Below are 13,821 nucleotides of genomic sequence, written 5' to 3'. Positions count from 1 at the left end.
TTCGCTGAAGCCCCGCCCCCTACAAAGTGTCACCTGTCAATCAAAGTCACCACCTCTACCAGAAACACGGGAGAGCTTTCTGCCGCTAACTTGACTGCTAGCTCGGCGGCTAACTTGGCTGCTAACTCAGCGGCTAGTTCGGTGGCTAACTTAACGGCTAGCTCGGCGGCTAACTGTAGACTGTAGTAGTAGTAGTAGTGTGTGCTGAATGTATTTATACCTCTACAGCAGCAGGGGCGGGTTTATGCTAATCAGACTAGCCTAGCTCCACAATTCAAATCTAAATGGTTGAAATGCTTTTTACACCTTTTTTAGAAATACATTTATGACCTATTTAATGTGTTTAGAAGAAAATGTCTGAATTCACTTTACACAGTCTTTAAGGTGCAAATTTGATGAATTAATACAAACGTTGAACCCGGTGTTCACTGTTTCATTGTTAACTTTTATACTGGACTGCCCTAAAGTGCAGTTTAGTGGCTCTCCTGGAGGTTTGGGTCATGAATCACGGTCTTCGTCAGCACATTTTTGCCCTCTCGTCAAGAGAACTGAAGTTTTCGAGCACTTCAGGGATTGTTTTTTAAATTGGAAAAAGTCCAAACACGCAGCTCCTAGTTGACATGTATATGTCCATGTGCCTGCAGGATGGAGCACGTGTGTGAGAAACATACATGTATGTGAGAATGTGAGTGTATGTGAGCGTTTCCTCCCCACAGACAGCGACGCAGGTCACACAATGACTTCAGCTCGGAAACAGGCTAACGCAGGAAGAACGGACCACAGCGTCGTACAATAGCACATCACATGTGCTCCGAGTCGGTTCCTCGGCTGCCATCGAACACGCCACCTCGCTGGAGGAAGTGCTTATTGTTCTGAGCCAGGCTTTTCTCTTTTTCCCTGGTGGAGGGACAATAGAAGGAGAGGAGGGAAGGGACAGATAGCAGCAGGAAAACTGTGTTTTTATTTATTCTTTGTATGAGGTGAAGGATTACCAAGAACAAGAAGAAACTGCCATGACATGTGTTTGTGTGTTTGTGTTGGTATGTTCTGTTTAATCAAGGCAGAGGACATGATTTTGTTTTGTTCCCTGCCTGCTGCGACGGAAATATGGGTCAAGATGTCGGGAAATAAACAAGAAGTCGATAACACTGTGCTCATTTTCATTTGTCAGGCCGATGTTTGATGACTTTCAAGAGGTTAAATATCTCGTTAGATATGACTGAAAGAAAAAAAAGAGGAGGATGCTGGAAGAAACAGGGTTAGGGTTAGGAGGGAGAGAGAGAGAGAGACATGCAGGCGCAGTAATAGAAAAGAGAAACGAGGAGGTTTTTGTGTGGCGGTCGTGTTATCTCTCTGATTGTGCTACATGGAGACAGGAAATGGTGCTGTTACACACGGGAAATGAGCTGATGGCAGCGATAAGGCGGGAAAATGGCTCCGGAAATCAAAACAAGTTCATGCCGACGCAGCAGAGAGGACGGCTGTGGAGACCGGACTGGGGGAATTAAAGGAGCACTGCACTAAAAAAAAAAAAAAATCTCTATTTTAAGAGTCAAATAGTTGATACAGGATGATGTTTGTAAGGTGCTCGAAACTTGATGAAGGAGATTTCCGCTCACTTAGATCTTTGCAGGATTCACTTTAATCAAATCCTCCAAACAGTTTGTTCCCAAACTTTTTTTTTTCTGTGTGAAGTACACTCTTTCATCACAGCGTTAATTTGGGATTTAGAATTTGGTCTTTTGATGAATATGTTAGTTTTATTTGTTTGAGTTTAATTAAGTTTTTTTCAAAGCCAACAAATCCCCAAAAGATTTCTTATCTTGTGCAAAACACCAACAACTGGAGGAAAGATAAGCCGACTATTTGTTATATATTTCTGTTATTTGAACACCCAGTTGTAATAAATGTAATAAATTGTAATCTACATAGAATTTGAAGATGAAAAAACAAAGAAAAACAATATATTTATTAATTTCAGAAAGTTTTCCTAAATTGCTTTATATACTATATTTGTATTGCAGTGACAGTGCCCTCTGGTGGCCATTGTAAGTATTACAGGAGCAAAAGGGACAAATCAGGTTATTATAAAGCTACAAAACATGAGACTTTAACACAAGACATCACTTTGTTTTGCACCATGTGGACCCCATAAGAGTTAAATTTGGGCTGCAATATGGGTCCCCATGTGGGTTTGTCTGCAGTTTCCATGGTAACCCCACCTGTGTTTGCCCAAAAGGGCTTCAAGTGGGTTCTGACTGTGTTTCAGATGGGGCCCAACTGGGTGAGGTACACATGTGGGGCCCATATGTTTGCCCATATGGGGTTTAATGGGATCAGAATGGACCTTAAATGGGGCCCATTTAGCTAGCCCACATTGGCTTCACATGTGGGGCCCATTTTTCTGAAACAATATGGGCCCATACATTTTGCCCTGTTTATGCCCATGCCTGCTTAGTCCACTTACATCCCATATGGGGCTCATACAGTCAGCCCACATTGGCTTCACATGTGGGGCCCATGTTACTGAAACCATGTGGGACCCACAACATTGCCCAGTTTAAGCCCACTCTTACCCACATAGCCCACATTTAACCCATGTGGAGCCCATATGGACATACTGGCTGGGCATTGATTTAAAAGGACTGTTAACAGGTTAAAAACCTTAAACTTATTTCTATGAGGCACAAAGTCTCGTGTCTAGAAGCATCACGATTTGTTGATTTGGTCCATCACAAGATCTGCTGAGAGCTTTTCTCAATTTCCTCTTAAATATTCTGTTAACTTGATACAGTTTAATAAAATAAAAAGGCATATTGGTACCATCTGTTTCTGTCTCATAACTGACTGTAAATCATGTGTTTTTTGTTTTTCCTTCCACAGGAGAGATTCAATCAATGAGGATTGTGAAACTCATCTATTGTGCAATGTCAGCTTCTTTTATATTGAACCCTATGTCCGCTTAAAAGTTCAGCTCATGTTCAGCCAGCTTTAATAATAATAATAATTGTGACATTTTCTCCAGAATTGAACTTGTTTTAAATCCTTTAGCGTCAGGACTCTGTCAGTATTTACAGGTCAACAGGATGTGCTGGAGGCCTCGGGGCAGCAACTACTGGACCGTAACCAGATGTCATATTGAAAAGCCCACTGACCTCCATGTTCAGTGACATGTTCCAGCATCTATTATCACTTCATCACCCAATGGGAACACTCGGGGAGGGGGAGGGGGGGGGGGGGGCATCAAAACGGCGTCCGTTGACCTGCTGACCCAAAACAGATCCAGAAGCAGCTGAAACAAAAAACAGAGATGATTAGTTAATTAGTTGAGATGTTTTAAGACTTAACTTTTTAATCTGGCTTTCAATTGAACTTCATTTAATTCAATAATCTGTCTTTGTCTTTTATTTCATGTTAAAGCCTGTTTTTTACTACTTGGTCTTTCCTTATTATTCTGTTTTATTTCCTGATTGTCTTCCTGCTTTTATGTCTGGGTTTTACGTCATCACATTTCCTCTTTAGTTGTTTTATTACTCTATTTTCTTCTTATCTTTCATCTTTTTTTCCCCTTTAATACCCCCCCCTCCTCCTCCTCCTCACATTTCTGGTTTCACAAACTTTATTAAATCATTCCTTAATTAGGTTTTAGTCATCTTTTGTTTTATTTGGGTATTCTTAATGTTTTTTACATGTTTATTCTACCTCTGGTGTTTCCTCACTGCAGAGTTATGAGCGTTTCCTCACTTCCTGTTTTTATTGAATCTTATGTTGTTTGTTTGTTTTGTGACTATGTAAAGCACTTACCATGTTATATTACCATGTATGAAAAAAAATGCTGTACAAATAAAGTTTGATTGATTGATTTAGCAAGCAAAAACAACCACTTAACCAAACCTCTCTTCTCTGGTTTATATCATTGTAGACTGACAGAGATATAAAAGGTAGAGAAAACTATTAACTACTATTATTATTACTAAAATAGAGACATTAGCTTTAATTATTCAGGTCTGTGAAGATCAGAGTCCTGTTCTATAAAGCAGGATTACTAAATAAATCAGGCTTATTTCGTTAGTCTGGCTCATTTTACAGCAGATTCGGTTCCATTAAGCTAAAGATCAGCATAGTTCAAGCTCAGTTACCATGGCAACCTGCGCTGGCAAACTAACCTGGTCCGGACCATAGACTGTATAAAGGTCTGGACCTGGCTAATTGTCAGGCTTAGTCTGAGTTGCTGCTTAGCCTGAAAGAAAAGAGATGATTTACTCTATATATACTCATATGCATATAGGGTATATAAATAGACTTTGGTATTAACTCAAGAAATCCTCACATATGAAGTTATGTGTAATAAAGTGGAATGAAACAGGAAACAGGAAACAGGAAACAAGTATTGAACACACTAAGTAAAAGAAGCAAGGAAGCAGCTGAACTGAACTCTGTAAGTATTTAGACAGTAATTCTACCCGAGTAAAAACTAAGACCTTCCCAACCTGACTGCTGCCAAACATTTCAATGGAACTGGTTACAGATGGCTTGTTGGAATCTCTCAGTCTTCCAGTAAGGAGTGTTGGTGGCGTTATGTGGAAGTGGGAGGAACGTCACTTCACCTTTAACCGGCCATGCACATGCAGGAACTCTTGTGGAAGATTCGCAAGAAGTGAAACTGCAAAAATATTTGGACTATAAATGTAATATTTAAGTCCATATGCCTTTAACTGCTGTTTTCTTGGTAGGAAGTGCTGTTTTAGGTATTGGTTTCTAATTAGTACATTTAAAATAAAGTCTAAAAAGTCAACTAAGACTAAGTGTTTAGTGGATGAATCAATTCTGTTAATTGATTAAGGTCCAGCCTGATTAATGACCTCAACCCATGTGTTGTTAGTCATGGTGTGTTTTACATGACGGAGCTGCCATAGTTCACAGAGACAGATCAGACTCATTCAATCCATCAGCAATTTCCTGCCAATCTTTCTCTTGGATTTAGTTTATTGCTGCTGTTTTACCTCTTCTTATGACCTTCCCAACCTGACTGCTGCAAAACATTTCAATGGGACTGGTTATAGATGGCATTTTGGAATATCTGAGTCTTCCAGTAAGGACTGTTGGTGGGTGTGGGATGTGGAAGTGGGAGGAACATCACTTGACCTTTAACCGGCCATGCACATGCAGGAACTCTTGTGGAAGATTCGCAAGAAGTGTAACTGCAAAAATATTTGGACTACAAATGTAATATTTCAATCCATATGCCTTTAACTGCTGTTTTCCCTGGTAGGAAGTGCTGTTTTAAAAAGGTATTGGTTACTACTGCCATAGTTCACAGAGACAGATCAGACTCATTCAATCCATCAGCAATGTCCTGCCAATCTTTCTCTTGGATTTTGTTTATCGCTGCTGTTTTACCTCTTCTTAAGACCTTCCCAACCTGACTGCTGCAAAACATTTCAATGGAACTGGTTACAGACGGCTTGGTGGAATATCTGAGCCTTCCAGTAAGGAGTGTTGGGGGCGTTATGTGGAAGTGGGAGGAACATCACTTCACCTTTAACCGGCCATGCACATGCAGGAACTCTTGTGGAAGATTCACAAGAAGTGCAACTGCAAAAATATTTGGACTATAAATGTAATATTTAAATCCATATGCCTTTAACTTCGGCTTTCTCTGGTAGGAAGCACTGTTTTAAAAAGGTATTGGTTACTGATTAGTACATTTAAAGAATGTCTAAAAAGTAAACTAAGACGTGTTTAGTGGATGAATCAATTCTCTTAATTGATTAAGGTCCAGCCTGATTAATGACCTCAACCCATGCATTGTTAGGTTTTACATGAAGGAGCTGCCATAGTTCACAGAGACAGACCAGACTCATTCAATCCATTGCTGCTGTTTTACCTCTGTTTATGATCACATGTTCAATTTCTTCACTGTGTGGCTCTTTTGTGGAGGATTTTGCCATTTAGCCTGTCTTGATTTAGTCTGATATCGTCAACATGGATGGATCAACCTTTGTGGAACCTGCTTTAGCTTGATCTCATTTGTTATAGACTCATTCAAGTCAGGTGTTCAACAATGAGCCTCTCTTTTCAGAGCAGCTGGTCATCTTAAAAGGTTTCTTTAGCTGCAGGTATCTAAACCTCTGTTGGGGTCGTTAACACCTTCATGATCGGTGAGGTCTCATGTGTTAGCCCACCAGGTATGAATGGGTGTTAAACTGCCTGGGGAGGGATGAAAGGACAACATCGTAAGTGGATAGTAAGTCGTATAATAGACCACCTCGTCTGTTGAGTGATACTTTTTACACTTCGACACAAATCAAATCAATGAGGTTGCTGCTCAAAGCTAAAGGTTCATAATGTGGCTGCAAGTTTTCATTCATACCAAGCAGGATCACACCAGGCATGACTCATTTAATCAGCTGATCTCAATCTTCAGACTGTTCATTGGTTGAATCATGTGTGCTCTTGATTGGTTGGACCAAAAACCTGCAGGCACACCGACCTTTTATGTAATAGTTTGGATATGCCTGATATAGATGTAATAATATTAATAATAATAAGACACTCAAAGACGCTTTACAAAGGACACAATTAAAATATAGAACAATGTGGAGTAACACACCACCAAACAATGTAGAAGAGGAACATAAAAGAGGATAAAACAACAGTTTACAGATTAAAAGCCAGTTTAAAAAAAGGTGTTTTTAGGAGTGATTTGAAGGTATAGGGGTCTGTACAGTCTCTGATGGGTTTGGGGAGTGAATTCCAGAGGGTGGGTGTGTGGTGGGGGGGGGGGGGGGGGGCAGCGGAGAAGTTCGGTGCTTGGTGATATACATGCTGATAATCTGATTCTGATAATAATAGTTTTATTTTGGCTTGAACCAACCCTGACCTGAGTTGGAAGGTATTTCTTAGATATTATCTGTTTATTTTCTATTAATTTATATTCTTCTTTTTGTATTTTATTGAGATATAGACCCTCCCTAATTAACTGTGTCCTTAATACAGTTTTGAATTGAATTGAATTGAAGTTTAGTGAGTTGTGACTTTTAATTCATTCATTTTTGTGTTGAGTTTAAACCTAACACTCACTGTTTATGTTATTTTCTCAAATTGAAACCGAATGTTCACCGCTGTTCATCAGAAAATGTTTTTGTCTGGTTTGCCATGTTGTTGTGTTTGGCACCATTGGGCCACCGTACATACTTTGCTGTTCATTCTTTACATGTTCCAGCTGAGTCTGAGTCACCCAAGCTCAGCATTTCATTTAGCAGATTGAACCCTGTCTGTATTTTACCAACATTTAGCGCCAAACTCCATTCATCACATTATTAGGAAATTATTACGGAGCCGAAGCGTTATCTGCAAATATAATTGAGAAATGACTCGATAATGATTGATTGAAGCACTTAAGGAGTTTCAGTGGCCTCATAATAATAATAATGAACTGAAAAGTGAATTCCCACAGAGTGACTTCAACGTGTTGACACTGAATGCGTCACGTCCTCTGTTTGTTATAACAGGTGGAATTAGTCACCAGAGGAAGAGGAGGCACTGAAAACTGAAAATCTCTTATCAGTGCTGGGTTGATGACTTTCTAGTGGTGGGATTTCCTCCAGTCTGAGTCAACAGCTTGTTAATGTGTGACTAATTACACTGATGCACTGTGAGGCCAGTTTACATTTTTTTTTTTATATGACCAACCCTGCAGCTCAATTTTACTCCTTTAATTTAGGATAATTGGAAATGTGTCACTTCCCCATGTTAATTCAATGTAACTACAAGGTCCTGCTGCTTTCCAATAAGGGCATTGGCTTATGTTCAAGTTTGATTTCTTATTAAATAATAGCTGTACAGATCATGACAGGATGTTAGGGGGTCACAAATAAGGGAACTGAAGCTTACAATAGGCACACACCAGATTAAATATGATGAAGGTTTAATAAGAAATTCATGTGAATCAGGAAGGCTAAGGGTTAGGGTTAGAAACAATGAAGGCTATGTGCTATTTTATTTTAGTTGTACTGTTAATCAGAATCAGAATAACGGTAAAAATAACTAACGTGTAATTATATAAGGTCATGTCCCAGGTCAGCCTTGATTTACTGCTTCATCTATTATTTCCGCTGAACTCTGCCTGAGTCAGTCTCTATTTTTGACTAAATATATTGTATTGTATGTTGTGGAAGCCCCAAAGTTTCAAACTAACTTAGCTGAAGGTTTTTCTCCATAACAGTCCTTTTTTGGCAATTGACTTTACAACCATACTAGTGTAGAAATGACACATAAAAAGCAAAAAATGCATTGTCATAACAAGCAAAATGACTGTGAAATGAGTGTATTATCATTTGGTGATAGCAGGCTGGGATACGGTTGGGAATCTGGAGCCAATGCCATCAACTCTATGAGGCTTTACAGCAGCGTTTTGAGCTCCATACTAATATATCAGCATGGTTATTAACACCCAGTAGAGCTCTGAGATCTACTGACTCAGGTCAGATAGTTGAGCCCAGAGTTCAAACTAAACATGGTGAAGCAGCTTTTAGCTGTTATGCTGCACACAACTGGAACAAACTACCAGCAGAACTGAAATCAGCCCCAACAGTGAACACTTTTAAATCCAGGTTAAAAACATTTCTCTTCTCCTGAGCTTATGATTGAGCTCTTTTAAAGCACTTTACATTTTAATCTTTCATTTGCACGCTTTGTCCTTTTAATGATTTTAAAGCTAATTTATTATTTTATGCTGCAATCATTTTATTTATGTCTTTCTATTTTTCTGTACTTTGTTTTTATTATGGGGGGGGTGGGGTGGGGGGTTAATTGTATGTTTTAAGTTTCTCAAATTACATGTTTTTCTGTTTTATGTAAAGCACATTGAGTTGCCATTGTGTATGAAATGCGCTATATAAATAAAACTGCCTTGCCATTTAACCCAATTTACAGCTGAGGCTAAAGGGAATGTTGTTAGTTTTTTGGTTTATAAAACAGAGTATTGTTGAGCTGATGGAGTAACAATTGATCCTGAGACAAACTTTTCTGATAATTTGATTTTTAGACTTTTTGTCCAAATTTCAGCTTCTAAAATGTGATTATTTTCAGCTGTTTTAAAAGGTCTTCTCTGACAGAAAACTGAATATCTTTGGCAAACAGTGATCAACATTTGTCAACATTTTCTGACATTTCAACCCAACTGTTGTCCTAAAAAGAAAAAGACAGAATAATAAAAAAAAATGTAAAGCCGTGAAGATAATTAGGAAATGCACCAAACTAATCTGCTAATTTTTGCATTAGTGTAATTTGTCAATGTAAAGCAGCCTAATTACATAAACCACAGCTGCAGTTCATCTGATTTAGTGAAACTAATTAAGAGTTGATGTTGGCTGTTTTAACTTTCCTGTTGTCCTCAGGTCAATTTCGACCCAGGAGGACAACAGGAATTAACTCAAAAATGAGGTATAATGTCATGTAAGTGAGGCCTAATGACCATGATTTCCATAAATATGTGTAAAACCTTTGGTGATATGTTGGAATGAAGTTGGCTAAAAAGGTCAGACACAGAATTGGATGATAATGTATAATTCAAACTACCCAGGAAGACCAAAGTTGCAGGAAGACCATCGGAGGGTTAATAGACTTAATAATCAGTCAATCGATGATGAAAATAATAATTAGTCGTACATTAGTTGTTGAGCTACTTCACTCAAAACCACAACTATCACCCTCATGGTGGCGCTACAGGAAAACCCAGAGGAACACCTGGATTCATCTTCTGGGGAACATCTGGGAATGTCTGAACCAAACTTTGTGCCAAATCTCCCCAATCATTGTTCCGTTATTTCAGTTCTGAACAACACAAAACCTGTTAATGGGCACTGCTGATACAACTTCCTGTATAAGAGTCCTGCTGTGCATGATCCTGGCTTCACTAAAGTCAAAACAGAACAATACAAGATCAGACGGATCCCACACAAACCTTAGATCACAAACACATCTGACAAATGTGCCAATTATTGGTACCGGACAAACGCACAACACAACAAAAACCCCAAGGCCTCGCGCCTCCGCAAGTGCCAAACAGCCACAGCAGGTGACATTTCAATGTGGATAATAAAAAGAGTCGATGTGGAAAAAGAGGAGGAGAATATTCCCGGTGGCTCGGAGAACAATGGAGTCAAAGGGAAGTGATAAGAGACAGGACATCCTAACACTGCTGCATCTCAGCCCTCCCACCGCCTGCCAACACGTCACCTTCTGTCAGTCAGCTTCACACACACACACACACACACACACACACACACACACACACACACACACACACACACACACACACACACACACACACACACACACACACACACACACACACACACAATCAAACAGAGAGTCAGCGGACATAAAGAAGGGTCAATTAAATCACTGAGTACAAAATCTCTGCACGAACTGATCCACTTTCACTTATTTCAAGGACACTCATACTGAATCATTTCCTGCAGAGACTCATTACGTAGTGAGTATTACTAGTACACTGTAGGGACTGAAGTCTGCAGGCCCTTTAGTCAAGGCTGTGTTCTGCTGCTAAACTATAACATGTTTTTGTAATGAAACAGTGGTGTGTTTAACGTCCTGTTGTATAGATTTGGTACACTAAGAGAGAATCTGATGCTAAACAGACTGTAAATGTGTCAGATATCACTTGATATGACTAACTCACACTGATGAAGCTCAATAGAAGCTGATCAGAGACTTTAAATGACTGTGTGGACGCACTGTGGATTTAGTCCTCCATCACTTTACATAGGAAGCTCACTTGAAGGAGATATTTAATGCTAAACTGCTGCTAAACGGTTGTGTTCTCACATCCAGGAGCTGATGAGAAACAGTATTTCATTTAATTCTCTGTATGCAAATACTCAGTGAAATGACAATGAAATGAATCTTGAAATCTTGAACAGTATGAACTTCTATGAACCTGACCTGTTTTAAGACACACTTGAAAAATTGTGAACTTGTCCTATAAGCCTCAGAGAACATTGAAAGCAAAGGCTGTTGTGTTTTAATCATGTTTGTGTTGAATGGAGAGAAACATGATTGTACAGAACACATGTTCAACATCAAACTCACCTCTTAACTGAATCACTGTCTGGCTCGTGAGTTTCTTAGGCTGCATTCAGACTGCAGGCGAATCTGATTCTAATCTGATTTTTAGGCCTGACTGTTCACACTGTTTTTATCAAGTGTCCAAATGGGATTTGGCTCTGTTCAGACTGGGCCACGTTAATGACCAATCTGACAGGTTTCTGTGGCAACGTTGTCGTAGTGGAGGCGTCATCCAGCGTGTATTGTGTGATGTCATATAATTGCGACAGCGACAGCAACAACAAACCCTCAAGCTTCTCTTGAACAGAGCCATCTCCCCAAAGATTAAGAATATGGTTTGGTCCTCTGTCCATGGACTGATGTTTACGTCCTCCGTTGCCTCCAGTGATATCACCTAGCAACAACAACTGGAATAAGTCCTCCAGTGATATCACCTAGCAACAACAACTGGAATAAGTCCTCCAGTGATATCACCTAGCAACAACAACTGGAATAAGTCCTCCAGTGATGACACCTAGCAACAACAACTGGAATAAGTCCTCCAGTGATATCACCTAGCAACAACAACTGGAATAAGTCCTCCAGTGATATCACCTAGCAACAACAACTGGAATAAGTCCTCCAGTGATATCACCTAGCAACAACAAATGGAATAAGCGTGTCTGGTGTCTCATAGAGTGACGTAGCGTAGAGAGACATCACGGACAGTCAAATCTGATATGAGTGTTTGGAGCTGTTCAGACTCACACACATCTGTCCAAATTAGATTTGAAACTACCTCCCAAAGATCGTTTCAATCTGGTTTGCAAAAATCGGATCTCATGTGATTTATGACTGTTCAGACTTCATAAGAGCCATCAAGTCAAGAACAACCCACAAACTGCCGCCCATTCCGGAATCGTGGTTGCTAAGGTGGTTGCTAAGGTGTTTCCATGTGGGCTTCAAACCTGCTCTGAATGCTTCGTTAGCAACGACCATCCATTCCGGAATCTTTGTTGCTAAGGAGGTTGCTAAGGTGTTTCCACTCTCATGTCTCAGATGTGATTCAGCTCCAACATGTAATGAAATGAAATCCTGCTACTATAGTTAGTTTATGTTAGCTGACCAATCACAGCAGAGTGGGCTCATCAGGAGGAGGGGGGGGGGGGGGTGAAGCTTAAAGAGACAGAAGCTAAAACAGCATGTTAACAGACAGAGGCTGAACTGAGCGGCTGCATAAAGGACCAGTAGAAGATAAGTAAGGAGTTTTTAACTGGAAAGCATGCAAAGATATTCCAGTAGAGACTCAGAATATTAATACAGAGCTGGAGATGTACAAAAGATGTGTAATTAAAGATCTAAAAAGAGTCAGGCTTCAGTGGCTTCATGAACTGATTCTCTTTCGGTTTATTTTATGATATTTTACTTACTTTCACAGACGATTTCTTGACTTTCCAGACAGTAACTCTCAGTGTTTCTGCACCAGGCCTGCAGGAGCTGGAAGTATGTTGGTGTAACTATAAACACTCAGCCATAGAGACCGAAGAGGAAGCATCTGGCCGTCTGAGGACATGCATGGAGCCATGAACACACAGCACACACACACACACATACACACACATACACACACACATAATGTTTCTGGACTGTAATTAAGTGCGGTGCTCTGGTGTTATTGAGGCTGCAGGAACACAATTTTCATGACCTACTCACCTACTACGTGACATCATGTTTAATTCACCTAACGAGGTTTCCAGAAGGAGTCCTGATTGTGTTTCGCTGCAGGAATGTTGTTTGTCAGCATGTTGACGTCCCCATTGGACCAACACCTGCTACCTCTGTCCTCAATCCCAAAACACTGTCACGTATTTGGCACTGTAATATTTATTAACTTTGCATTATATATATTTCTGCACAAGGGATTATTTTCAGTGTTACACATCCGCACAAATATTTATAGTTCAGCTCAAATTTGTGGTTATTTAAGTCTTTATCTTGGCAGCGCAGCTCTTCCTCCACCCTGTTTGTGTTTATCTGCAGTGGCATCCACCCTCCCATCCTACCCTCCTACCCTCCTACCCTCCACCCCCACCCCCACCCCCACCCCAACCCAGATACCAGTGCACTGATTCAGCCCTTTGCTAACTAACGTATGAGACATGCACCAGCTTCATGACTAAAACTGAAAGATTGAGATTAAGCATCCTCGATGTTAGCAGAGTAATTAGAGTAGGTGTGGTCCGGCTTTATCGACACGCATCACTTTCTCTGTGGTAAACATGCATGCACGCACACACACACACACGCACACACACACACACACACACACACGCATATACACACACACACACACACATGCATGTACACAAACACACGCAAACATGCAAACACACTAACCTTTGTCCCAGTTCCTATTTTCAGACTTTAACGATTCTCCAGCAACAACCTGATAAAACAGTTTAGATATGATCTGAGGGAAGATGTTTCTTTTTAAACGAGAGAAACTTGAGGAAGAATCGCATCCATACGACATATTTAAAGATTTGAAAATCACTCTGAGGCTTTAGTGCTTCTATTTACTGAATTCATGCTTTTATTTCATTTTATTTGACGACTCTAAAGACTTTTATTTTGGCGTGTTGCTTGTCCTTTAACCTTCCTGTTGTCTTCCTGCAACGTCTGTCCTCCTGGGTCAAAATTGACTTTATAAAGCATAAAGGTTTAAATTATCACCCAATTCTGTGTTAGACC

This window comes from Scomber japonicus, chromosome 19 (genome assembly GCF_027409825.1).
Source record: "Scomber japonicus isolate fScoJap1 chromosome 19, fScoJap1.pri, whole genome shotgun sequence".
In the NCBI taxonomy this organism is placed as follows: Eukaryota; Metazoa; Chordata; class Actinopteri; order Scombriformes; family Scombridae; genus Scomber; species Scomber japonicus.
The sequence above is the reverse complement of the archived record's forward strand: the minus strand, read 5'-3'. Positions refer to the sequence as shown.